Genomic DNA, 27457 nt, shown 5'->3' on the forward strand with positions numbered 1-27457 from the left:
GCTCCAATCCCAGCTTCAGGAAGGTTCAAATGATATGGAGTTTAAGGGCCCCCACCTCAGAGTCATTGTCTCTGTGACTCACCCCCCTTCTATCCAGCAGCTCCAATCCCAGCTTCAGGAAGGTTCAAATGATATGGATTTTTAGGGCCCCCACCTCAGAGTCATTGTCTCTGTGACTCACCCCCCTTCTATCCAGCAGCTCCAATCCCAGCTTCAGGAAGTTTCAAATGATATGGAGTTTAAGGGCCCCCACCTCAGTCTCTTTGTCTCTGTGACTCACCCCCCTTCTATCCAGAAGCTCCAATCCCAGCTTCAGAAAGGTTCAAATGATATGGATTTTTAGGGCCCCCACCTCAGAGTCATTGTCTCTGTGACTCACCCCCCTTCTATCCAGCAGCTCCAATCCCAGCTTCAAGAAGGTTCAAATGGTATGGATTTTCAGGGCCCTCACCTCAGAGTCATTGTCTCTGTGACTCACCCCCCTTCTATCCAGCAGCTCCAATCCCAGCTTCAGGAAGTTTCAAATGATATGGAGTTTAAGGGCCCCCACCTCAGTCTCTTTGTCTCTCTGACTCACCCCCCTTCTATCCAGCAGCTCCAATCCCAGCTTCAGGAAGTTTCAAATGATATGGAGTTTAAGGGGCCCCACCACAGTCTCATTATCCCTCTGACTCACCCCCCTTCTATCCAGCAGCTCCAATCCCAGCTTCAGGAAGGTTCAAATGATATGGATTTTTAGGGCCCCCACCTCAGAGTCATTGTCTCTGTGACTCACCCCCCTTCTATCCAGCAGCTCCAATCCCAGCTTCACGAAGTTTCAAATGATATGGAGTTTAAGGGGACCCACCTCAGACTCATTGTCTCTGTGACTCACCCCCCTTCTATCCAGCAGCTCCAATCCCAGCTTCAGGAAGGTTCAAATGATATGGAGTTTAAGGGCCCCCACCTCAGTCTCTTTGTCTCTGTGACTCACCCCCTTCTATCCAGCAGCTCCAATCCCAGCTTCAGGAAGGTTCAAATGATATGGAGTTTAAGGGCCCCCCACCTCAGTCTCTTTGTCTCTGTGACTCACCCCCCTTCTATCCAGCAGCTCCAATCCCAGCTTCAGGAAGGTTCAAATGATATGGAGTTTTAGGGCCCCCACCTCAGAGTCATTGTCTCTGTGACTCACCCCCCTTCTATCCAGAAGCTCCAGTCCCAGCTTCAGGAAGGTTCAAATGATATGGAGTTTAAGGGCCCCCACCTCAGTCTCTTTGTCTCTCTGACTCACCCCCCTTCTATCCAGCAGCTCCAATCCCAGCTTCAGGAAGTTTCAAATGATATGGAGTTTAAGGGGCCCCACCACAGTCTCATTATCCCTCTGACTCACCCCCCTTCTATCCAGCAGCTCCAATCCCAGCTTCAGGAAGGTTCAAATGATATGGATTTTTAGGGCCCCCACCTCAGAGTCATTGTCTCTGTGACTCACCCCCCTTCTATCCAGCAGCTCCAATCCCAGCTTCACGAAGTTTCAAATGATATGGCGTTTAAGGGGACCCACCTCAGACTCATTGTCTCTGTGACTCACCCCCCTTCTATCCAGCAGCTCCAATCCCAGCTTCAGGAAGGTTCAAATGATATGGAGTTTAAGGGCCCCCACCTCAGTCTCTTTGTCTCTGTGACTCACCCCCCTTCTATCCAGCAGCTCCAATCCCAGCTTCAGGAAGGTTCAAATGATATGGAGTTTAAGGGCCCCCACCTCAGTCTCAGTATCCCTCTGACTCACCCCCCTTCTATCCAGGAGCTCCAATCCCAGCTTCAGGAAGGTTCAAATGGTATGGATTTTCATGGCCCCCACCTCAGAGTCATTGTCTCTGTGACTCACCCCCCTTCTATCCAGGAGCTCCAATCCCAGCTTCAGAAAGGTTCAAATGATATGGAGTTTAAGGGCCCCCACCTCAGTCTCTTTGTCTCTGTGACTCACCCCCCTTCTATCCAGCAGCTCCAATCCCAGCTTCAGGAAGGTTCAAATGATATGGAGTTTAAGGGGCCCCACCACAGTCTCATTATCCCTCTGACTCACCCCCCTTCTATCCAGCAGCTCCAATCCCAGCTTCAGGAAGGTTCAAATGATATGGATTTTTAGGGCCCCCACCTCAGACTCATTGTCTCTGTGACTCACCCCCCTTCTATCCAGCAGCTCCAATCCCAGCTTCAGGAAGGTTCAAATGATATGGAGTTTAAGGGCCCCCACCTCAGTCTCTTTGTCTCTGTGACTCACCCCCCTTCTATCCAGCAGCTCCAATCCCAGCTTCAGGAAGGTTCAAATGATATGGAGTTTAAGGGCCCCCACCTCAGTCTCTTTGTCTCTGTGACTCACCCCCCTTCTATCCAGCAGCTCCAATCCCAGCTTCAGGAAGGTTCAAATGATATGGAGTTTAAAGGCCCCCACCTCAGTCTCAGTATCCCTCTGACTCACCCCCCTTCTATCCAGGAGCTCCAATCCCAGCTTCAGGAAGGTTCAAATGGTATGGATTTTCATGGCCCCCACCTCAGAGTCATTGTCTCTGTGACTCACCCCCCTTCTATCCAGCAGCTCCAATCCCAGCTTCAGGAAGTTTCAAATGATATGGAGTTTAAGGGCCCCCACCTCAGTCTCTTTGTCTCTGTGACTCACCCCCCTTCTATCCAGAAGCTCCAATCCCAGCTTCAGAAAGGTTCAAATGATATGGAGTTTAAGGGCCCCCACCTCAGTCTCTTTGTCTCTGTGACTCACCCCCCTTCTATCCAGCAGCTCCAATCCCAGCTTCAGGAAGGTTCAAATGATATGGAGTTTAAGGGCCCCCACCTCAGTCTCATTATCCCTCTGAATCACCCCCCTTCTATCCAGCAGCTCCAATCCCAGCTTCAGGAAGGTTCAAATGATATGGATTTTTAGGGCCCCCACCTCAGAGTCATTGTCTCTGTGACTCACCCCCCTTCTATCCAGCAGCTCCAATCCCAGCTTCAGGAAGTTTCAAATGATATGGAGTTTAAGGGGCCCCACCTCAGAGTCATTGTCTCTGTGACTCACCCCCCTTCTATCCAGCAGCTCCAATCCCAGCTTCAGGAAGTTTCAAATGATATGGAGTTTAAGGGGCCCCACCTCAGACTCATTGTCTCTGTGACTCACCCCCCTTCTATCCAGCAGCTCCAATCCCGGCTTCAGGAAGGTTCAAATGATATGGAGTTTAAGGGCCCCCACCTCAGTCTCTTTGTCTCTGTGACTCACCCCCCTTCTATCCAGAAGCTCCAATCCCAGCTTCAGAAAGGTTCAAATGATATGGAGTTTAAGGGCCCCCACCTCAGTCTCATTATCCCTCTGAATCACCCCCCTTCTATCCAGCAGCTCCAATCCCAGCTTCAGGAAGGTTCAAATGATATGGAGTTTAAGGGGCCCCACCTCAGAGTCATTGTCTCTGTGACTCACCCCCCTTCTATCCAGGAGCTCCAATCCCAGCTTTAGGAAGGTTCAAATGGTATGGATTTTCATGGCCCCCACCTCAGAGTCATTGTCTCTGTGACTCACCCCCCTTCTATCCAGCAGCTCCAATCCCAGCTTCAGGGAGTTTCAAATGATATGGAGTTTAAGGGCCCCCACCTCAGTCTCTTTGTCTCTGTGACTCACCCCCCTTCTATCCAGAAGCTCCAATCCCAGCTTCAGAAAGGTTCAAATGATATGGAGTTTAAGGGCCCCCACCTCAGTCTCTTTGTCTCTGTGACTCACCCCCCTTCTATCCAGCAGCTCCAATCCCAGCTTCAGGAAGGTTCAAATGATATGGAGTTTAAGGGCCCCCACCTCAGTCTCATTATCCCTCTGAATCACCCCCCTTCTATCCAGCAGCTCCAATCCCAGCTTCAGGAAGGTTCAAATGATATGGATTTTTAGGGCCCCCACCTCAGTCTCTTTGTCTCTCTGACTCACCCCCCTTCTATCCAGCAGCTCCAATCCCAGCTTCAGGAAGGTTCAAATGATATGGAGTTTAAGGGCCCCCACTTCAGTCTCTTTGTCTCTCTGACTCACCCCCCTTCTATCCAGCAGCTCCAATCCCAGCTTCACGAAGGTTCAAATGATAGGGAGTTTAAGGGCCCCCCACCTCAGTCTCTTTTTCTCTCTGACTCACCCCCCTTCTATGCAGAAGCTCCAATCCCAGCTTCAGGAAGGCACAAATGATATGGAGTTTAAGGGCCCCCCGCCTCAGTCTCTTTGTCTCTGGGACTCATCCCCCTTCTATCCAGAAGCTCCAATCCCAGCTTCAGAAAGGTTCAAATGATATGGAGTTTAAGGGGCCCCACCTCAGTCTCTTTGTCTCTCTGACTCACCCCCCTTTGATCCAGCAGCTCCAATCCCAGCTTCAGGAAGGTTCAAATGATATGGAGTTTAAGGGCCCCCACCTCAGTCTCTTTGTCTCTCTGACTCACCCCCCTTCTATGCAGAAGCTCCAATCCCAGCTTCAGGAAGGCTCAAATGATATGGAGTTTAAGGGCCCCCACCTCAGTCTCTTTGTCTCTGTGACTCACCCCCCTTCTATCCAGCAGCTCCAATCCCAGCTTCAGGAAGGTTCAAATGATATGGATTTTTAGGGCCCCCACCTCAGTCTCTTTATCTCTCTGACTCACCCCCCTTCTATCCAGCAGCTCCAATCCCAGCTTCAGGAAGGTTCAAATGATATGGAGTTTAAGGGCCCCCACCTCAGAGTCATTGTCTCTGTGACTCACCCCCCTTCTATCCAGCAGCTCCAATCCCAGCTTCAGGAAGGTTCAAATGATATGGATTTTTAGGGCCCCCACCTCAGAGTCATTGTCTCTGTGACTCACCCCCCTTCTATCCAGCAGCTCCAATCCCAGCTTCAGGAAGTTTCAAATGATATGGAGTTTAAGGGCCCCCACCTCAGTCTCTTTGTCTCTGTGACTCACCCCCCTTCTATCCAGAAGCTCCAATCCCAGCTTCAGAAAGGTTCAAATGATATGGATTTTTAGGGCCCCCACCTCAGAGTCATTGTCTCTGTGACTCACCCCCCTTCTATCCAGCAGCTCCAATCCCAGCTTCAAGAAGGTTCAAATGGTATGGATTTTCAGGGCCCTCACCTCAGAGTCATTGTCTCTGTGACTCACCCCCCTTCTATCCAGCAGCTCCAATCCCAGCTTCAGGAAGTTTCAAATGATATGGAGTTTAAGGGCCCCCACCTCAGTCTCTTTGTCTCTCTGACTCACCCCCCTTCTATCCAGCAGCTCCAATCCCAGCTTCAGGAAGTTTCAAATGATATGGAGTTTAAGGGGCCCCACCACAGTCTCATTATCCCTCTGACTCACCCCCCTTCTATCCAGCAGCTCCAATCCCAGCTTCAGGAAGGTTCAAATGATATGGATTTTTAGGGCCCCCACCTCAGAGTCATTGTCTCTGTGACTCACCCCCCTTCTATCCAGCAGCTCCAATCCCAGCTTCACGAAGTTTCAAATGATATGGAGTTTAAGGGGACCCACCTCAGACTCATTGTCTCTGTGACTCACCCCCCTTCTATCCAGCAGCTCCAATCCCAGCTTCAGGAAGGTTCAAATGATATGGAGTTTAAGGGCCCCCACCTCAGTCTCTTTGTCTCTGTGACTCACCCCCTTCTATCCAGCAGCTCCAATCCCAGCTTCAGGAAGGTTCAAATGATATGGAGTTTAAGGGCCCCCCACCTCAGTCTCTTTGTCTCTGTGACTCACCCCCCTTCTATCCAGCAGCTCCAATCCCAGCTTCAGGAAGGTTCAAATGATATGGAGTTTTAGGGCCCCCACCTCAGAGTCATTGTCTCTGTGACTCACCCCCCTTCTATCCAGAAGCTCCAGTCCCAGCTTCAGGAAGGTTCAAATGATATGGAGTTTAAGGGCCCCCACCTCAGTCTCTTTGTCTCTCTGACTCACCCCCCTTCTATCCAGCAGCTCCAATCCCAGCTTCAGGAAGTTTCAAATGATATGGAGTTTAAGGGGCCCCACCACAGTCTCATTATCCCTCTGACTCACCCCCCTTCTATCCAGCAGCTCCAATCCCAGCTTCAGGAAGGTTCAAATGATATGGATTTTTAGGGCCCCCACCTCAGAGTCATTGTCTCTGTGACTCACCCCCCTTCTATCCAGCAGCTCCAATCCCAGCTTCACGAAGTTTCAAATGATATGGCGTTTAAGGGGACCCACCTCAGACTCATTGTCTCTGTGACTCACCCCCCTTCTATCCAGCAGCTCCAATCCCAGCTTCAGGAAGGTTCAAATGATATGGAGTTTAAGGGCCCCCACCTCAGTCTCTTTGTCTCTGTGACTCACCCCCCTTCTATCCAGCAGCTCCAATCCCAGCTTCAGGAAGGTTCAAATGATATGGAGTTTAAGGGCCCCCACCTCAGTCTCAGTATCCCTCTGACTCACCCCCCTTCTATCCAGGAGCTCCAATCCCAGCTTCAGGAAGGTTCAAATGGTATGGATTTTCATGGCCCCCACCTCAGAGTCATTGTCTCTGTGACTCACCCCCCTTCTATCCAGCAGCTCGAATCCCAGCTTCAGGAAGTTTCAAATGATATGGAGTTTAAGGGCCCCCACCTCAGTCTCTTTGTCTCTGTGACTCACCCCCCTTCTATCCAGAAGCTCCAATCCCAGCTTCAGAAAGGTTCAAATGATATGGAGTTTAAGGGCCCCCACCTCAGTCTCTTTGTCTCTGTGACTCACCCCCCTTCTATCCAGCAGCTCCAATCCCAGCTTCAGGAAGGTTCAAATGATATGGAGTTTAAGGGCCCCCACCTCAGTCTCATTATCCCTCTGAATCACCCCCCTTCTATCCAGCAGCTCCAATCCCAGCTTCAGGAAGGTTCAAATGATATGGATTTTTAGGGCCCCCACCTCAGAGTCATTGTCTCTGTGACTCACCCCCCTTCTATCCAGCAGCTCCAATCCCAGCTTCAGGAAGTTTCAAATGATATGGAGTTTAAGGGGCCCCACCTCAGAGTCATTGTCTCTGTGACTCACCCCCCTTCTATCCAGCAGCTCCAATCCCAGCTTCAGGAAGTTTCAAATGATATGGAGTTTAAGGGGCCCCACCTCAGACTCATTGTCTCTGTGACTCACCCCCCTTCTATCCAGCAGCTCCAATCCCGGCTTCAGGAAGGTTCAAATGATATGGAGTTTAAGGGCCCCCACCTCAGTCTCTTTGTCTCTGTGACTCACCCCCCTTCTATCCAGAAGATCCAATCCCAGCTTCAGAAAGGTTCAAATGATATGGAGTTTAAGGGCCCCCACCTCAGTCTCATTATCCCTCTGAATCACCCCCCTTCTATCCAGCAGCTCCAATCCCAGCTTCAGGAAGGTTCAAATAATATGGAGTTTAAGGGGCCCCACCTCAGAGTCATTGTCTCTGTGACTCACCCCCCTTCTATCCAGGAGCTCCAATCCCAGCTTCAGGAAGGTTCAAATGGTATGGATTTTCATGGCCCCCACCTCAGAGTCATTGTCTCTGTGACTCACCCCCCTTCTATCCAGCAGCTCCAATCCCAGCTTCAGGAAGGTTCAAATGATATGGATTTTTAGGGCCCCCACCTCAGAGTCATTGTCTCTGTGACTCACCCCCCTTCTATCCAGCAGCTCCAATCCCAGCTTCAGGAAGTTTCAAATGATATGGAGTTTAAGGGCCCCCACCTCAGTCTCTTTGTCTCTGTGACTCACCCCCCTTCGATCCAGAAGCTCCAATCCCAGCTTCAGAAAGGTTCAAATGATATGGAGTTTAAGGGCCCCCACCTCAGTCTCATTATCCCTCTGACTCACCCCCCTTCTATCCAGGAGCTCCAATCCCAGCTTCAAGAAGGTTCAAATGGTATGGATTTTCAGGGCCCTCACCTCAGAGTCATTGTCTCTGTGACTCACCCCCCTTCTATCCAGCAGCTCCAATCCCAGCTTCAGGAAGTTTCAAATGATATGGAGTTTAAGGGCCCCCACCTCAGTCTCTTTGTCTCTCTGACTCACCCCCCTTCTATCCAGCAGCTCCAATCCCAGCTTCAGGAAGTTTCAAATGATATGGAGTTTAAGGGGCCCCACCACAGTCTCATTATCCCTCTGACTCACCCCCCTTCTATCCAGCAGCTCCAATCCCAGCTTCAGGAAGGTTCAAATGATATGGATTTTTAGGGCCCCCACCTCAGAGTCATTGTCTCTGTGACTCACCCCCCTTCTATCCAGCAGCTCCAATCCCAGCTTCACGAAGTTTCAAATGATATGGAGTTTAAGGGGACCCACCTCAGACTCATTGTCTCTGTGACTCACCCCCCTTCTATCCAGCAGCTCCAATCCCAGCTTCAGGAAGGTTCAAATGATATGGAGTTTAAGGGCCCCCACCTCAGTCTCTTTGTCTCTGTGACTCACCCCCCTTTAATCCAGCAGCTCCAATCCCAGCTTCAGGAAGGTTCAAATGATATGGAGTTTAAGGGCCCCCACCTCAGTCTCAGTATCCCTCTGACTCACCCCCCTTCTATCCAGCAGCTCCAATCCCAGCTTCAGGAAGGTTCAAATGATATGGAGTTTAAGGGGCCCCACCTCAGAGTCATTGTCTCTGTGACTCACCCCCCTTCTATCCAGGAGCTCCAATCCCAGCTTCAGGAAGGTTCAAATACCCCCTTCTATCCAGCAGCTCCAATCCCAGCTTCAGGAAGTTTCAAATGATATGGAGTTTAAGGGCCCCCACCTCAGTCTCTTTGTCTCTGTGACTCACCCCCCTTCTATCCAGAAGCTCCAATCCCAGCTTCAGAAAGGTTCAAATGATATGGAGTTTAAGGGCCCCCACCTCAGTCTCTTTGTCTCTGTGACTCACCCCCCTTCTATCCAGCAGCTCCAATCCCAGCTTCAGGAAGGTTCAAATGATATGGAGTTTAAGGACCCCCACCTCAGTCTCATTATCCCTCTGAATCACCCCCCTTCTATCCAGCAGCTCCAATCCCAGCTTCAGGAAGGTTCAAATGATATGGATTTTTAGGGCCCCCACCTCAGAGTCATTGTCTCTGTGACTCACCCCCCTTCTATCCAGCAGCTCCAATCCCAGCTTCCAGAAGGTTCAAATGATATGGATTTTTAGGGCCCCCACCTCAGAGTCATTGTCTCTGTGACTCACCCCCCTTCTATCCAGCAGCTCCAATCCCAGCTTCAGGAAGGTTCAAATGATATGGATTTTTAGGGCCCCCACCTCAGAGTCATTGTCTCTGTGACTCACCCCCCTTCTATCCAGCAGCTCCAAAACCAGCTTCAGGAAGTTTCAAATGATATGGAGTTTAAGGGCCCCCACCTCAGTCTCTTTGTCTCTGTGACTCACCCCCCTTCGATCCAGAAGCTCCAATCCCAGCTTCAGAAAGGTTCAAATGATATGGAGTTTAAGGGCCCCCACCTCAGTCTCATTATCCCTCTGACTCACCCCCCTTCTATCCAGGAGCTCCAATCCCAGCTTCAAGAAGGTTCAAATGGTATGGATTTTCAGGGCCCTCACCTCAGAGTCATTGTCTCTGTGACTCACCCCCCTTCTATCCAGCAGCTCCAAACCCAGCTTCAGGAAGTTTCAAATGATATGGAGTTTAAGGGCCCCCACCTCAGTCTCTTTGTCTCTCTGACTCACCCCCCTTCTATCCAGCAGCTCCAATCCCAGCTTCAGGAAGTTTCAAATGATATGGAGTTTAAGGGGCCCCACCACAGTCTCATTATCCCTCTGACTCACCCCCCTTCTATCCAGCAGCTCCAATCCCAGCTTCAGGAAGGTTCAAATGATATGGATTTTTAGGGCCCCCACCTCAGAGTCATTGTCTCTGTGACTCACCCCCCTTCTATCCAGCAGCTCCAATCCCAGCTTCACGAAGTTTCAAATGATATGGAGTTTAAGGGGACCCACCTCAGACTCATTGTCTCTGTGACTCACCCCCCTTCTATCCAGCAGCTCCAATCCCAGCTTCAGGAAGGTTCAAATGATATGGAGTTTAAGGGCCCCCACCTCAGTCTCTTTGTCTCTGTGACTCACCCCCCTTCTATCCAGCAGCTCCAATCCCAGCTTCAGGAAGGTTCAAATGATATGGAGTTTAAGGGCCCCCACCTCAGTCTCAGTATCCCTCTGACTCACCCCCCTTCTATCCAGGAGCTCCAATCCCAGCTTCAGGAAGGTTCAAATGGTATGGATTTTCATGGCCCCCACCTCAGAGTCATTGTCTCTGTGACTCACCCCCCTTCTATCCAGCAGCTCCAATCCCAGCTTCAGGAAGTTTCAAATGATATGGAGTTTAAGGGCCCCCACCTCAGTCTCTTTGTCTCTGTGACTCACCCCCCTTCTATCCAGAAGCTCCAATCCCAGCTTCAGAAAGGTTCAAATGATATGGAGTTTAAGGGCCCCCACCTCAGTCTCTTTGTCTCTGTGACTCACCCCCCTTCTATCCAGCAGCTCCAATCCCAGCTTCAGGAAGGTTCAAATGATATGGAGTTTAAGGGCCCCCACCTCAGTCTCATTATCCCTCTGAATCACCCCCCTTCTATCCAGCAGCTCCAATCCCAGCTTCAGGAAGGTTCAAATGATATGGATTTTTAGGGCCCCCACCTCAGAGTCATTGTCTCTGTGACTCACCCCCCTTCTATCCAGCAGCTCCAATCCCAGCTTCAGGAAGTTTCAAATGATATGGAGTTTAAGGGGCCCCACCTCAGAGTCATTGTCTCTGTGACTCACCCCCCTTCTATCCAGCAGCTCCAATCCCAGCTTCAGGAAGTTTCAAATGATATGGAGTTTAAGGGGCCCCACCTCAGACTCATTGTCTCTGTGACTCACCCCCCTTCTATCCAGCAGCTCCAATCCCGGCTTCAGGAAGGTTCAAATGATATGGAGTTTAAGGGCCCCCACCTCAGTCTCTTTGTCTCTGTGACTCACCCCCCTTCTATCCAGAAGCTCCAATCCCAGCTTCAGAAAGGTTCAAATGATATGGAGTTTAAGGGCCCCCACCTCAGTCTCATTATCCCTCTGAATCACCCCCCTTCTATCCAGCAGCTCCAATCCCAGCTTCAGGAAGGTTCAAATGATATGGAGTTTAAGGGGCCCCACCTCAGAGTCATTGTCTCTGTGACTCACCCCCCTTCTATCCAGCAGCTCCAATCCCAGCTTCAGGGAGTTTCAAATGATATGGAGTTTAAGGGCCCCCACCTCAGTCTCTTTGTCTCTGTGACTCACCCCCCTTCTATCCAGAAGCTCCAATCCCAGCTTCAGAAAGGTTCAAATGATATGGAGTTTAAGGGCCCCCACCTCAGTCTCTTTGTCTCTGTGACTCACCCCCCTTCTATCCAGCAGCTCCAATCCCAGCTTCAGGAAGGTTCAAATGATATGGAGTTTAAGGGCCCCCACCTCAGTCTCATTATCCCTCTGAATCACCCCCCTTCTATCCAGCAGCTCCAATCCCAGCTTCAGGAAGGTTCAAATGATATGGATTTTTAGGGCCCCCACCTCAGAGTCATTGTCTCTGTGACTCACCCCCCTTCTATCAAGCAGCTCCAATCCCAGCTTCAGGAAGGTTCAAATGATATGGATTTTTAGGGCCCCCACCTCAGAGTCATTGTCTCTGTGACTCACCCCCCTTCTATCCAGCAGCTCCAATCCCAGCTTCAGGAAGGTTCAAATGATATGGATTTTTAGGGCCCCCACCTCAGTCTCTTTGTCTCTGTGACTCACCCCCCTTCTATCCAGAAGCTCCAATCCCAGCTTCAGAAAGGTTCAAATGATATGGAGTTTAAGGGCCCCCACCTCAGTCTCATTATCCCTCTGACTCACCCCCCTTCTATCCAGGAGCTCCAATCCCAGCTTCAGGAAGGTTCAAATGGTATGGATTTTCAGGGCCCTCACCTCAGAGTCATTGTCTCTGTGACTCACCCCCCTTCTATCCAGCAGCTCCAATCCCAGCTTCAGGAAGTTTCAAATGATATGGAGTTTAAGGGCCCCCACCTCAGTCTCTTTGTCTCTGTGACTCACCCCCCTTCTATCCAGAAGCTCCAATCCCAGCTTCAGAAAGGTTCAAATGATATGGAGTTTAAGGGCCCCCACCTCAGTCTCTTTGTCTCTGTGACTCACCCCCCTTCTATCCAGCAGCTCCAATCCCAGCTTCAGGAAGGTTCAAATGATATGGAGTTTAAGGGCCCCCACCTCAGTCTCATTATCCCTCTGAATCACCCCCCTTCTATCCAGCAGCTCCAATCCCAGCTTCAGGAAGGTTCAAATGATATGGATTTTTAGGGCCCCCACCTCAGAGTCATTGTCTCTGTGACTCACCCCCCTTCTATCCAGCAGCTCCAATCCCAGCTTCAGGAAGGTTCAAATGATATGGATTTTTAGGGCCCCCACCTCAGAGTCATTGTCTCTGTGACTCACCCCCCTTCTATCCAGCAGCTCCAATCCCAGCTTCAGGAAGTTTCAAATGATATGGAGTTTAAGGGCCCCCACCTCAGTCTCTTTGTCTCTGTGACTCACCCCCCTTCTATCCAGCAGCTCCAATCCCAGCTTCAGGAAGTTTCAAATGATATGGAGTTTAAGGGGCCCCACCTCAGAGTCATTGTCTCTGTGACTCACCCCCCTTCTATCCAGCAGCTCCAATCCCAGCTTCAGGAAGTTTCAAATGATATGGAGTTTAAGGGGCCCCACCTCAGACTCATTGTCTCTGTGACTCACCCCCCTTCTATCCAGCAGCTCCAATCCCGGCTTCAGGAAGGTTCAAATGATATGGAGTTTAAGGGCCCCCACCTCAGAGTCATTGTCTCTGTGACTCACCCCCCTTCTATCCAGCAGCTCCAATCCCAGCTTCAGGAAGGTTCAAATGATATGGATTTTTAGGGCCCCCACCTCAGAGTCATTGTCTCTGTGACTCACCCCCCTTCTATCCAGCAGCTCCAATCCCAGCTTCAGGAAGGTTCAAATGATATGGATTTTTAGGGCCCCCACCTCAGAGTCATTGTCTCTGTGACTCACCCCCCTTCTATCCAGGAGCTCCAATCCCAGCTTCAGGAAGTTTCAAATGATATGGAGTTTAAGGGCCCCCACCTCAGTCTCTTTGTCTCTGTGACTCACCCCCCTTCTATCCAGAAGCTCCAATCCCAGCTTCAGAAAGGTTCAAATGATATGGAGTTTAAGGGCCCCCACCTCAGTCTCTTTGTCTCTCTGACTCACCCCACTTCTAACCAGCAGCTCCAATCCCAGCTTCCGGAAGTTTCAAATGATATCGAGTTTAAGGGGCCCCCCACACAGTCTCATTATCCCTCTGACTCACCCCCCTTCTATCCAGCAGCTCCAATCCCAGCTTCAGGAAGGTTCAAATGATATGGATTTTTAGGGCCCCCACCTCAGAGTCATTGTCTCTGTGACTCACCCCCCTTCTATCCAGCAGCTCCAATCCCAGCTTCACGAAGTTTCAAATGATATGGAGTTTAAGGGGACCCACCTCAGACTCATTGTCTCTGTGACTCACCCCCCTTCTATCCAGCAGCTCCAATCCCAGCTTCAGGAAGGTTCAAATGATATGGAGTTTAAGGGGACCCACCTCAGACTCATTGTCTCTGTGACTCACCCCCCCTTCTATCCAGCAGCTCCAATCCCAGCTTCAGGAAGTTTCAAATGATATGGAGTTTAAGGGGCCCCACCTCAGAGTCATTGTCTCTGTGACTCACCCCCCTTCTATCCAGCAGCTCCAATCCCAGCTTCAGGAAGTTTCAAATGATATGGAGTTTAAGGGGCCCCACCTCAGACTCATTGTCTCTGTGACTCACCCCCCTTCTATCCAGCAGCTCCAATCCCGGCTTCAGGAAGGTTCAAATGATATGGAGTTTAAGGGCCCCCACCTCAGTCTCTTTGTCTCTGTGACTCACCCCCCTTCTATCCAGCAGCTCCAATCCCAGCTTCAGGAAGGTTCAAATGATATGGAGTTTAAGGGCCCCCACCTCAGTCTCAGTATCCCTCTGACTCACCCCCCTTCTATCCAGGAGCTCCAATCCCAGCTTCAGGAAGGTTCAAATGGTATGGATTTTCATGGCCCCCACCTCAGAGTCATTGTCTCTGTGACTCACCCCCCTTCTATCCAGCAGCTCCAATCCCAGCTTCAGGAAGTTTCAAATGATATGGAGTTTAAGGGCCCCCACCTCAGTCTCTTTGTCTCTGTGACTCACCCCCCTTCTATCCAGAAGCTCCAATCCCAGCTTCAGGAAGGTTCAAATGATATGGAGTTTAAGGGCCCCCACCTCAGTCTCTTTGTCTCTGTGACTCACCCCCCTTCTATCCAGAAGCTCCAATCCCAGCTTCACGAAGGTTCAAATGATATGGAGTTTAAGGGCCCCCACCTCAGTCTCATTATCCCTCTGACTCACCCCCCTTCTATCCAGCAGCTCCAATCCAAGCTTCAGGAAGGTTCAAATGATATGGATTTTCAGGGCCCCCACCTCAGAGTCATTGTCTCTGTGACTCACCCCCCTTCTATCCAGCAGCTCCAATCCCAGCTTCAGGAAGTTTCAAATGATATGGAGTTTAAGGGGACCCACCTCAGACTCATTGTCTCTGTGACTCACCCCCCTTCTATCCAGCAGCTCCAATCCCAGCTTCAGGAAGTTTCAAATGATATGGAGTTTAAGGGGCCCCACCTCAGAGTCATTGTCTCTGTGACTCACCCCCCTTCTATCCAGCAGCTCCAATCCCAGCTTCAGGAAGTTTCAAATGATATGGAGTTTAAGGGGCCCCACCTCAGACTCATTGTCTCTGTGACTCACCCCCCTTCTATCCAGCAGCTCCAATCCCGGCTTCAGGAAGGTTCAAATGATATGGAGTTTAAGGGCCCCCACCTCAGTCTCTTTGTCTCTGTGACTCACCCCCCTTCTATCCAGCAGCTCCAATCCCAGCTTCAGGAAGGTTCATATGATATGGAGTTTAAGGGCCCCCACCTCAGTCTCAGTATCCCTCTGACTCACCCCCCTTCTATCCAGGAGCTCCAATCCCAGCTTCAGGAAGGTTCAAATGGTATGGATTTTCATGGCCCCCACCTCAGAGTCATTGTCTCTGTGACTCACCCCCCTTCTATCCAGCAGCTCCAATCCCAGCTTCAGGAAGTTTCAAATGATATGGAGTTTAAGGGCCCCCACCTCAGTCTCTTTGTCTCTCTGACTCACCCCCCTTCTATCCAGAAGATCCAATCCCAGCTTCAGAAAGGTTCAAATGATATGGAGTTTAAGGGCCCCCACCTCAGTCTCTTTGTCTCTGTGACTCACCCCCCTTCTATCAAGCAGCTCCAATCCCAGCTTCAGGAAGGTTCAAATGATATGGAGTTTAAGGGCCCCCACTTCAGTCTCTTTGTCTCTGTGACTCACCCCCCTTCTATCCAGCAGCTCCAATCCCAGCTTCAGGAAGGTTCAAATGATATGGAGTTTAAGGGCCCCCACCTCAGTCTCATTATCCCTCTGACTCACCCCCCTTCTATCCAGCAGCTCCAATCCCAGCTTCAGGAAGGTTCAAATGATATGGATTTTCAGGGCCCCCACCTCAGAGTCATTGTCTCTGTGACTCACCCCCCTTCTATCCAGCAGCTCCAATCCCAGCTTCAGGAAGTTTCAAATGATATGGAGTTTAAGGGCCCCCACCTCAGTCTCTTTGTCTCTGTGACTCACCCCCCCTTCTATCCAGAAGCTCCAATCCCAGCTTCAGAAATGTTCAAATGATATGGAGTTTAAGGGCCCCCACCTCAGTCTCTTTGTCTCTGTGACTCACCCCCCTTCTATCCAGCAGCTCCAATCCCAGCTTCAGGAAGGTTCAAATGATATGGAGTTTAAGGGCCCCCACCTCAGTCTCATTATCCCTCTGAATCACCCCCCTTCTATCCAGCAGCTCCAATCCCAGCTTCAGGAAGGTTCAAATGATATGGATTTTTACGGCCCCCACCTCAGAGTCATTGTCTCTGTGACTCACCCCCCTTCTATCCAGCAGCTCCAATCCCAGCTTCAGGAAGTTTCAAATGATATGGAGTTTAAGGGCCCCCACCTCAGTCTCTTTGTCTCTGTGACTCACCCCCCTTCTATGCAGAAGCTCCAATCCCAGCTTCAGGAAGGCTCAAATGATATGGAGTTTAAGGGCCCCCACCTCAGAGTCATTGTCTCTGTGACTCACCCCCCTTCTATCCAGCAGCTCCAATCCCAGCTTCAGGAAGTTTCAAATGATATGGAGTTTAAGTGCCCCCACCTAAGTGTCTTTGTCTCTGTGACTCACCCCCCTTCTATCCAGCAGCTCCAATCCCAGCTTCAGGAAGGTTCAAATGATATAGAGTTTTAGGGCCCCCACCTCAGTCTCTTTCTCTCTGACTCACCTCCTTCTATTCAGCAGCTCCAATCACAGCTTCAGGAAGGTTCAAATGATATGGAGTTTAAGGGGCCCCACCACAGTCTCATTATCCCTCTGACTCACCCCCCTTCTATACAGCAGCTCCAATCCCAGCTTCAGGAAGGTTCAAATGATATGGATTTTTAGGGCCCCCACCTCAGAGTCATTGTCTCTGTGACTCACCCCCCTTCTATCCAGCAGCTCCAATCCCAGCTTCAGGAAGTTTCAAATGATATGGAGTTTAAGGGGCCCCACCTCAGACTCATTGTCTCTGTGACTCACCCCCCTTCTATCCAGCAGCTCCAATCCCAGCTTCAGGAAGGATCAAATGATATGGAGTTTAAGGGCCCCCACCTCAGTCTCTTTGTCTCAGTGACTCACCCCCCTTCTATCCAGCAGCTCCAATCCCAGCTTCAGGAAGGTTCAAATGATATGGAGTTTAAGGGCCCCCACCTCAGTCTCATTATCCCTCTGACTCACCCCCCTTCTATCCAGCAGCTCCAATCCCAGCTTCAGGAAGGTTCAAATGATATGGATTTTCAGGGCCCCAACCTCAGAGTCATTGTCTCTGTGACTCACCCCCCTTCTATCCAGCAGCTCCAATCCCAGCTTCAGGAAGTTTCAAATGATATGGAGTTTAAGTGCCCCCACCTAAGTGTCTTTGTCTCTGTGACTCACCCCCCTTCTATCCAGCAGCTCCAATCCCAGCTTCAGGAAGGTTCAAATGATATAGAGTTTTAGGGCCCCCACCTCAGTCTCTTTCTCTCTGACTCACCTCCTTCTATTCAGCAGCTCCAATCACAGCTTCAGGAAGGTTCAAATGATATGGAGTTTAAGGGGCCCCACCACAGTCTCATTATCCCTCTGACTCACCCCCCTTCTATACAGCAGCTCCAATCCCAGCTTCAGGAAGGTTCAAATGATATGGATTTTTAGGGCCCCCACCTCAGAGTCATTGTCTCTGTGACTCACCCCCCTTCTATCCAGCAGCTCCAATCCCAGCTTCAGGAAGTTTCAAATGATATGGAGTTTAAGGGGCCCCACCTCAGACTCATTGTCTCTGTGACTCACCCCCCTTCTATCCAGCAGCTCCAATCCCAGCTTCAGGAAGGATCAAATGATATGGAGTTTAAGGGCCCCCACCTCAGTCTCTTTGTCTCAGTGACTCACCCCCCTTCTATCCAGCAGCTCCAATCCCAGCTTCAGGAAGGTTCAAATGATATGGAGTTTAAGGGCCCCCACCTCAGTCTCATTATCCCTCTGACTCACCCCCCTTCTATCCAGCAGCTCCAATCCCAGCTTCAGGAAGGTTCAAATGATATGGATTTTCAGGGCCCCAACCTCAGAGTCATTGTCTCTGTGACTCACCCCCCTTCTATCCAGCAGCTCCAATCCCAGCTTCAGGAAGTTTCAAATGATATGGAGTTTAAGGGCCCCCACCTAAGTGTCTTTGTCTCTGTGACTCACCCCCCTTCTATCCAGCAGCTCCAATCCCAGCTTCAGGAAGTTTCAAATGATATGGAGTTTAAGCGCCCCCACCTCAGAGTCATTGTCTCTGTGACTCACCCCCCTTCTATCCAGCAGCTCCAATCCCAGCTTCAGGAAGTTTCAAATGATATGGAGTTTAAGGGCCCCCACCTAAGTGTCTTTGTCTCTGTGACTCACCCCCCTTCTATCCAGCAGCTCCAATCCCAGCTTCAGGAAGGTTCAAATGATATAGAGTTTTAGGGCCCCCACCTCAGTCTCTTTCTCACTGACTCACCCCCTTCTATTCAGCAGCTCCAATCACAGCTTCAGGAAGGTTCAAATGATATGTAGTTTAAGGGTCCCCACCTTAGTCTCTTTGTCTCTGTGAATCACCCCCCTTCTATCCAGCAACTCCAATCCCAGCTTCAGGAAGGTTCAAATGATATGGAGTTTAAGGGGCCCCACCACAGTCTCATTATCCCTCTGACTCACCCCCCTTCTATCCAGCAGCTCCAATCCCAGCTTCAGGAAGGTTCAAATGATATGGATTTTTAGGGCCCCCACCTCAGAGTCATTGTCTCTGTGACTCACCCCCCTTCTATCCAGCAGCTCCAATCCCAGCTTCAGGAAGTTTCAAATGATATGGAGTTTAAGGGGCCCCACCTCAGACTCATTGTCTCTGTGACTCACCCCCCTTCTATCCAGCAGCTCCAATCCCAGCTTCAGGAAGGTTCAAATGATATGGAGTTTAAGGGCCCCCACCTCAGTCTCATTATCCCTCTGACTCACCCCCCTTCTATCCAGCAGCTCCAATCCCAGCTTCAGGAAGGTTCAAATGATATGGATTTTCAGGGCCCCAACCTCAGTCTCTTTGTCTCTCTGACTCACCCCCCTTCTATCCAGCAGCTCCAATCCCAGCTTCAGGAAGGTTCAAATGATATGGAGTTTAAGGGGCCCCACCTCAGTCTCTTTGTCTCTCTGACTCACCCCCCTTCTATCCAGCAGCTCCAATCCCAGCTTCAGGAAGGTTCAAATGATATGGAGTTTAAGGGCCCCCACCTCAGTCTCTTTGTCTCTCTGACTCACCCCCCTTCTATCCAGCAGGTCCAATCCCAGCTTCAGGAAGTTTCAAATGATATGGAGTTTAAGGGCCCCCACCTCAGTCTCTTTGTCTCTGTGACTCACCCCCCTTCTATCCAGAAGCTCCAATCCCAGCTTCAGGAAGGTTCAAATGATATGGAGTTTAAGGGCCCCCACCTCAGTCTCTTTGTCTCTCTGACTCACCCCCCTTCTATGCAGAAGCTCCAATCCCAGCTTCAGGAAGGCTCAAATAATATGGAGTTTAAGGGCCCCCACCTCAGTCTCTTTGTCTCTGTGACTCACCCCCCTTCTATCCAGCAGCTCCAATCCCAGCTTCAGGAAGGTTCAAATGATATGGATTTTTAGGGCCCACACCTCAGAGTCATTGTCTCTGTGACTCACCCCCCTTCTATCCAGCAGCTCCAATCCCAGCTTCAGGAAGGTTCAAATGATATGGATTTTTAGGGCCCCCACCTCAGTCTCTTTGTCTCTCTGACTCACCCCCCTTCTATCCAGCAGCTCCAATCCCAGCTTCAGGAAGGTTCAAATGATATGGAGTTTAAGGGCCCCCACTTCAGTCTCTTTGTCTCTCTGACTCACCCCCCTTCTATCCAGCAGCTCCAATCCCAGCTTCACGAAGGTTCAAATGATAGGGAGTTTAAGGGCCCCCCACCTCAGTCTCTTTTTCTCTCTGACTCACCCCCCTTCTATGCAGAAGCTCCAATCCCAGCTTCAGGAAGGCACAAATGATATGGAGTTTAAGGGCCCCCCGCCTCAGTCTCTTTGTCTCTGGGACTCATCCCCCTTCTATCCAGAAGCCCCAATCCCAGCTTCAGAAAGGTTCAAATGATATGGAGTTTAAGGGGCCCCACCTCAGTCTCTTTGTCTCTCTGACTCACCCCCCTTCGATCCAGCAGCTCCAATCCCAGCTTCAGGAAGGTTCAAATGATATGGAGTTTAAGGGCCCCCACCTCAGTCTCTTTGTCTCTCTGACTCACCCCCCTTCTATGCAGAAGCTCCAATCCCAGCTTCAGGAAGGCTCAAATGATATGGAGTTTAAGGGCCCCCACCTCAGTCTCTTTGTCTCTGTGACTCACCCCCCTTCTATCCAGCAGCTCCAATCCCAGCTTCAGGAAGGTTCAAATGATATGGATTTTTAGGGCCCCCACCTCAGTCTCTTTATCTCTCTGACTCACCCCCCTTCTATCCAGCAGCTCCAATCCCAGCTTCAGGAAGGTTCAAATGATATGGAGTTTAAGGGCCCCCACCTCAGTCTCTTTGTCTCTCTGACTCACCCCCCTTCTATCCAGCAGCTCCAATCCCAGCTTCACGAAGGTTCAAATGATAGGGAGTTTAAGGGCCCCCCACCTCAGTCTCTTTGTCTCTGTGACTCACCCCCCTTCTATCCAGAAGCTCCAATCCCAGCTTCAGAAAGGTTCAAATGATATGGAGTTTAAGGGGGCCCACCTCAGTCTCTTTGTCTCTCTGACTCACCCCCCTTCGATCCAGCAGCTCCAATCCCAGCTTCAGGAAGGTTCAAAAGATATGGAGTTTAAGGGGCCCCACCTCAGAGTCATTGTCTCTGTGACTCACCCCCCTTCTATCCAGCAGCTCCAATCCCAGCTTCAGGAAGGTTCAAATGATATGGATTTTTAGGTCCCCCACCTCAGAGTCATTGTCTCTGTGACTCACCCCCCTTCTACCCAGCAGCTCCAATCCCAGCTTCAGGAAGTTTCAAATGATATGGAGTTTAAGGGGCCCCCACCTCAGTCTCTTTCTCTCTGTGACTCACCCCCCTTCTATCCAGAAGCTCCAATCCCAGCTTCAGAAAGGTTCAAATGATATGGATTTTCAAGGCCCCCACCTCAGTCTCTTTGTCTCTCTGACTCACCCCCCTTCTATCCAGAAGCTCCAATCCCAGCTTCAGGAAGGCTCAAATGATATGGAGTTTAAGGGCCCCCACCTCAGTCTCTTTGTCTCTTTGACTCACTCCCCTTCTATCCAGCAACTCCAATCCCAGCTTCAGGAAGGTTCAAATGATATGGAGTTTAAGGGCCCCCACCTCAGTCTCTTTGTCTCTGTGACTCACCCCCCTTCTATCCAGCAGCTCCAATCCCAGCTTCAGGAAGGTTCAAATGATATGGAGTTTAAGGGCCCCCACCTCAATCTCATTATCCCTCTGACTCACCCCCCTTCTATCCAGCAGCTCCAATCCCAGCTTCAGGAAGGTTCAAATGTTATGGATTTTTAGGGCCCCCACCTCAGAGTCATTGTCTCGCTGACTCACCCCCCTTCTATCCAGCAGCTCCAATCCCAGCTTCAGGAAGGTTCAAATGATATGGAGTTTAAGGGCCCCCCACCTCAGTCTCTTTGTCTCTGTGACTCACCCCCCTTCTATCCAGCAGCTCCAATCCCAGCTTCAGGAAGGCTCAAATGATATGGAGTTTAAGGGCCCCCACCTCAGTCTCTTTGTCTCTCTGACTCACCCCCCTTCTATCCAGAAGCTCCAATCCCAGCTTCAGAAAGGTTCAAATGATATGGAGTTTAAGGGGGCCCACCTCAGTCTCTTTGTCTCTCTGACTCACCCCCCTTTGATCCAGCAGCTCCAATCCCAGCTTCAGGAAGGTTCAAATGATATGGAGTTTAAGGGCCCCCACCTCAGTCTCTTTGTCTCTCTGACTCACACCCCTTCTATCCAGAAGCTCCAATCCCAGCTTCAGGAAGGCTCAAATGATATGGAGTTTAAGGGCCACCACCTCAGTCTCTTTGTCTCTTTGACTCACTCCCCTTCTATCCAGCAACTCCAATCCCAGCTTCAGGAAGGTTCAAATGATATGGAGTTTAAGGGCCCCCAACTCAGTCTCTTTGTCTCTGTGACTCACCCCCCTTCTATCCAGCAGCTCCAATCCCAGCTTCAGGAAGGTTCAAATGATATGGAGTTTAAAGGCCCCCACCTCACTCTCATTATCCCTCTGACTCACCCCCCTTCTATCCAGCAGCTCCAATCCCAGCTTCAGGAAGGTTCAAATGATATGGAGTTTAAGGGCCCCCACCTCAGTCTCTTTTTCTCTCTGACTCACCCCCCTTCTATGCAGAAGCTCCAATCCCAGCTTCAGGAAGGCACAAATGATATGGAGTTTAAGGGCCCCCACCTCAGTCTCTTTGTCTCTGTGACTCACCCCCCTTCTATCCAGCAGCTCCAATCCCAGCTTCAGGAAGGTTCAAATGATATGGATTTTTAGGGCCCCCACCTCAGAGTCATTGTCTCTGTGACTCACCCCCCTTCTATCCAGCAGCTCCAATCCCAGCTTCAGGAAGGTTCAAATGATATGGAGTTTAAGGGGCCCCACCTCAGTCTCTTTGTCTCTCTGACTCACCCCCCTTCTATCCAGCAGCTCCAATCCCAGCTTCAGGAAGGTTCAAATGATATGGAGTTTAAGGGCCCCCACCTCAGTCTCTTTCTCTCTCTGACTCACCCCCCTTCTATCCAGCAGCTCCAATCCCAGCTTCAGGAAGGTTCAAATGATATGGAGTTTAAGGGCCCCCACCTCACTCTCATTATCCCTCTGACTCACCCCCCTTCTATCCAGCAGCTCCAATCCCAGCTTCAGGAAGGTTCAAATGATATGGATTTTTAGGGCCCCCACCTCAGAGTCATTGTCTCGCTGACTCACCCCCCTTCTATCCAGCAGCTCCAATCCCAGCTTCAGGAAGGTTCAAATGATATGGAGTTTAAGGGCCCCCCACCTCAGTCTCTTTGTCTCTGTGACTCACCCCCCTTCTATCCAGCAGCTCCAATCCCAGCTTCAGGAAGGCTCAAATGATATGGAGTTTAAGGGCCCCCACCTCAGTCTCTTTGTCTCTCTGACTCACCCCCCTTCTATCCAGAAGCTCCAATCCCAGCTTCAGAAAGGTTCAAATGATATGGAGTTTAAGGGGGCCCACCTCAGTCTCTTTGTCTCTCTGACTCACCCCCCTTTGATCCAGCAGCTCCAATCCCAGCTTCAGGAAGGTTCAAATGATATGGAGTTTAAGGGCCCCCACCTCAGTCTCTTTGTCTCTCTGACTCACATCCCTTCTATCCAGAAGCTCCAATCCCAGCTTCAGGAAGGCACAAATGATATGGAGTTTAAGGGCCCTCACCTCAGTCTCTTTGTCTCTGTGACTCACCCCCCTTCTATCCAGCAGCTCCAATCCCAGCTTCAGGAAGGTTCAAATGATATGGATTTTTAGGGCCCCCACCTTAGAGTCATTGTCTCTGTGACTCACCCCCCTTCTATCCAGCAGCTCCAATCCCAGCTTCAGGAAGGTTCAAATGATATGGAGTTTAAGGGGCCCCACCTCAGTCTCTTTGTCTCTCTGACTCACCCCCCTTCTATCCAGCAGCTCCAATCCCAGCTTCAGGAAGGTTCAAATGATATGGAGTTTAAGGGCCCCCACCTCAGTCTCTTTCTCTCTCTGACTCACCCCCCTTCTATCCAGCAGCTCCAATCCCAGCTTCACGAAGGTTCAAATGATAGGGAGTTTAAGGGCCCCCCACCTCAGTCTCTTTGTCTCTGGGACTCACCCCCCTTCTATCCAGAAGCTCCAATCCCAGCTTCAGAAAGGTTCAAATGATATGGAGTTTAAGGGGCCCCACCTCAGTCTCTTTGTCTCTCTGACTCACCCCCCTTCGATCCAGCAGCTCCAATCCCAGCTTCAGGAAGGTTCAAATGATATGGAGTTTAAGGGCCCCCACCTCAGTCTCTTTGTCTCTCTGACTCACCCCCCTTCTATGCAGAAGCTCCAATCCCAGCTTCAGGAAGGCTCAAATGATATGGAGTTTAAGGGCCCCCACCTCAGTCTCTTTGTCTCTGTGACTCACCCCCCTTCTATCCAGCAGCTCCAATCCCAGCTTCAGGAAGGTTCAAATGATATGGATTTTTAGGGCCCCCACCTCAGAGTCATTGTCTCTGTGACTCACCCCCCGTCTATCCAGCAGCTCCAATCCCAGCTTCAGGAAGGTTCAAATGATATGGATTTTTAGGGCCCCCACCTCAGTCTCTTTGTCTCTCTGACTCACCCCCCTTCTATCCAGCAGCTCCAATCCCAGCTTCAGGAAGGTTCAAATGATATGGAGTTTAAGGGCCCCCACCTCAGTCTCTTTGTCTCTCTGACTCACCCCCCTTCTATCCAGCAGCTCCAATCCCAGCTTCACGAAGGTTCAAATGATAGGGAGTTTAAGGGCCCCCCACCTCAGTCTCTTTGTCTCTGTGACTCACCCCCCTTCTATCCAGAAGCTCCAATCCCAGCTTCAGAAAGGTTCAAATGATATGGAGTTTAAGGGGGCCCACCTCAGTCTCTTTGTCTCTCTGACTCACCCCCCTTCGATCCAGCAGCTCCAATCCCAGCTTCAGGAAGGTTCAAATGATATGGAGTTTAAGGGCCCCCACCTCAGTCTCTTTTTCTCTCTGACTCACCCCCCTTCTATGCAGAAGCTCCAATCCCAGCTTCAGGAAGGCACAAATGATATGGAGTTTAAGGGCCCCCACCTCAGTCTCTTTGTCTCTGTGACTCACCCCCCTTCTATCCAGCAGCTCCAATCCCAGCTTCAGGAAGGTTCAAATGATATGGATTTTTAGGGCCCCCTCCTCAGAGTCATTGTCTCTGTGACTCACCCCCCTTCTATCCAGCAGCTCAAATCCCAGCTTCAGGAAGGTTCAAATGATATGGATTTTTAGGGCCCCCACCTCAGAGTCATTGTCTCTGTGACTCACCCCCCTTCTATCCAGCAGCTCCAATCCCAGCTTCAGGAAGTTTCAAATGATATGGAGTTTAAGGGGCCCCCACCTCAGTCTCTTTGTCTCTGTGACTCACCCCCCTTCTATCCAGAAGCTCCAATCCCAGCTTCAGAAAGGTTCAAATGATATGGAGTTTAAGGGGCCCCACCACAGTCTCTTTGTCTCTCTGACTCACCCCCCTTCTATCCAGCAGCTCCAATCCCAGCTTCAAGAAGGTTCAAATGATATGGAGTTTAAGGGCCCCCACCTCAGTCTCATTATCCCTCTGACTCACCCCCCTTCTATCCAGCAGCTCCAATCCCAGCTTCAGGAAGGTTCAAATGATATGGATTTTTAGGGCCCCCAAGTCACTCTCATTATCCCTCTGACTCACCCCCCTTCTATCCAGCAGCTCCAATCCCAGCTTCAGGAAGTTTCAAATGATATGGAGTTTAAGGGCCCCCACCTCAGTCTCTTTGTCTCTCTGACTCACCCCCCTTCTATCCAGCAGCTCCAATCCCAGCTTCAGGAAGGTTCAAATGATATGGAGTTTAAGGGGCCCCACCTCAGTCTCTTTGTCTCTCTGACTCACCCCCCTTCTATCCAGCAGCTCCAATCCCAGCTTCAGGAAGGTTCAAATGATATGGATTTTAAGGGCCCCCACCTCAGTCTCTTTGTCTCTCTGACTCACCCCCCTTCTATCCAGCAGCTCCAATCCCAGCTTCACGAAGGTTCAAATGATATGGAGTTTAAGAGCCCCCCACCTCAGTCTCTTTGTCTCTGTGACTCACCCCCCTTCTATCCAGAAGCTCCAATCCCAGCTTCAGAAAGGTTCAAATGATATGGAGTTTAAGGGGGCCCACCTCAGTCTCTTTGTCTCTCTGACTCACCCCCCTTCGATCCAGCAGCTCCAATCCCAGCTTCAGGAAGGTTCAAATGATATGGAGTTTAAGGGCCCCCACCTCAGTCTCTTTGTCTCTCTGACTCACCCCCCTTCTATCCAGAAACTCCAATCCCAGCTTCAGGAAGGCTCAAATGATATGGAGTTTAAGGGCCCCCACCTCAGTCTCTTTGTCTCTTTGACTCACTCCCCTTCTATCCAGCAACTCCAATCCCAGCTTCAGGAAGGTTCAAATGATATGGAGTTTAAGGGCCCCCACCTCAGTCTCTTTGTCTCTGTGACTCACCCCCCTTCTATCCAGCAGCTCCAATCCCAGCTTCAGGAAGGTTCAAATGATATGGAGTTTAAGGGCCCCCACCTCAGTCTCTTTGTCTCTCTGACTCACACCCCTTCTATCCAGCAGCTCCAATCCCAGCTTCACGAAGGTTCAAATGATAGGGAGTTTAAGAGCCCCCCACCTCAGTCTCTTTGTCTCTGTGACTCACCCCCCTTCTATCCAGAAGCTCCAATCCCAGCTTCAGAATGGTTCAAATGATATGGAGTTTAAGGGGGCCCACCTCAGTCTCTTTGTCTCTCTGACTCACCCCCCTTCGATCCAGCAGCTCCAATCCCAGCTTCAGGAAGGTTCAAATGATATGGAGTTTAAGGGCCCCCACCTCAGTCTCTTTGTCTCTCTGACTCACCCCCCTTCTATCCAGAAGCTCCAATCCCAGCTTCAGGAAGGCTCAAATGATATGGAGTTTAAGGGCCCCCACCTCAGTCTCTTTGTCTCTTTGACTCACTCCCCTTCTATCCAGCAACTCCAATCCCAGCTTCAGGAAGGTTCAAATGATATGGAGTTTAAGGGCCCCCACCTCAGTCTCTTTGTCTCTGTGACTCACCCCCCTTCTATCCAGCAGCTCCAATCCCAGCTTCAGGAAGGTTCAAATGATATGGAGTTTAAGGGCCCCCACCTCACAATCATTATCCCTCTGACTCACCCCCCTTCTATCCAGCAGCTCCAATCCCAGCTTCAGGAAGGTTCAAATGATATGGATTTTTAGGGCCCCCACCTCAGAGTCATTGTCTCTGTGACTCACCCCCCTTCTATCCAGCAGCTCCAATCCCAGCTTCAGGAAGGTTCAAATGATATGGATTTTTAGGGCCCCCACCTCAGAGTCATTGTCTCTGTGACTCACCCCCCTTCTATCCAGCAGCTCCAATCCCAGCTTCAGGAAGTTTCAAATGATATGGAGTTTAAGGGCCCCCACCTCAGTCTCTTTGTCTCTGTGACTCACCCCCCTTCTATCCAGAAGCTCCAATCCCAGCTTCAGGAAGTTTCAAATGATATCGAGTTTAAGGGGCCCCACCACAGTCTCATTATCCCTCTGACTCACCCCCCTTCTATCCAGCAGCTCCAATCCCAGCTTCAGGAAGGTTCAAATGATATAGATTTTTAGGGCCCCCACCTCAGAGTCATTGTCTCTGTGACTCACCCCCCTTCTATCCAGCAGCTCCAATCCCAGCTTCACGAAGTTTCAAATGATATGGAGTTTAAGGGGACCCACCTCAGACTCATTGTCTCTGTGACTCACCCCCCTTCTATCCAGCAGCTCCAATCCCAGCTTCAGGAAGGTTCAAATGATATGGAGTTTAAGGGCCCCCACCTCAGTCTCTTTGTCTCTGTGACTCACCCCCCTTCTATCCAGAAGCTCCAATCCCAGCTTCACGAAGGTTCAAATGATATGGAGTTTAAGGGCCCCCACCTCAGTCTCATTATCCCTCTGACTCACCCCCCTTCTATCCAGCAGCTCCAATCCAAGCTCCAGGAAGGTTCAAATGATATGGATTTTCAGGGCCCCCACCTCAGAGTCATTGTCTCTGTGA

Source organism: Natrix helvetica, assembly GCF_964273705.1.
Source record: "Natrix helvetica genome assembly, chromosome: W".
NCBI lineage: Eukaryota > Metazoa > Chordata > Lepidosauria > Squamata > Natricidae > Natrix > Natrix helvetica.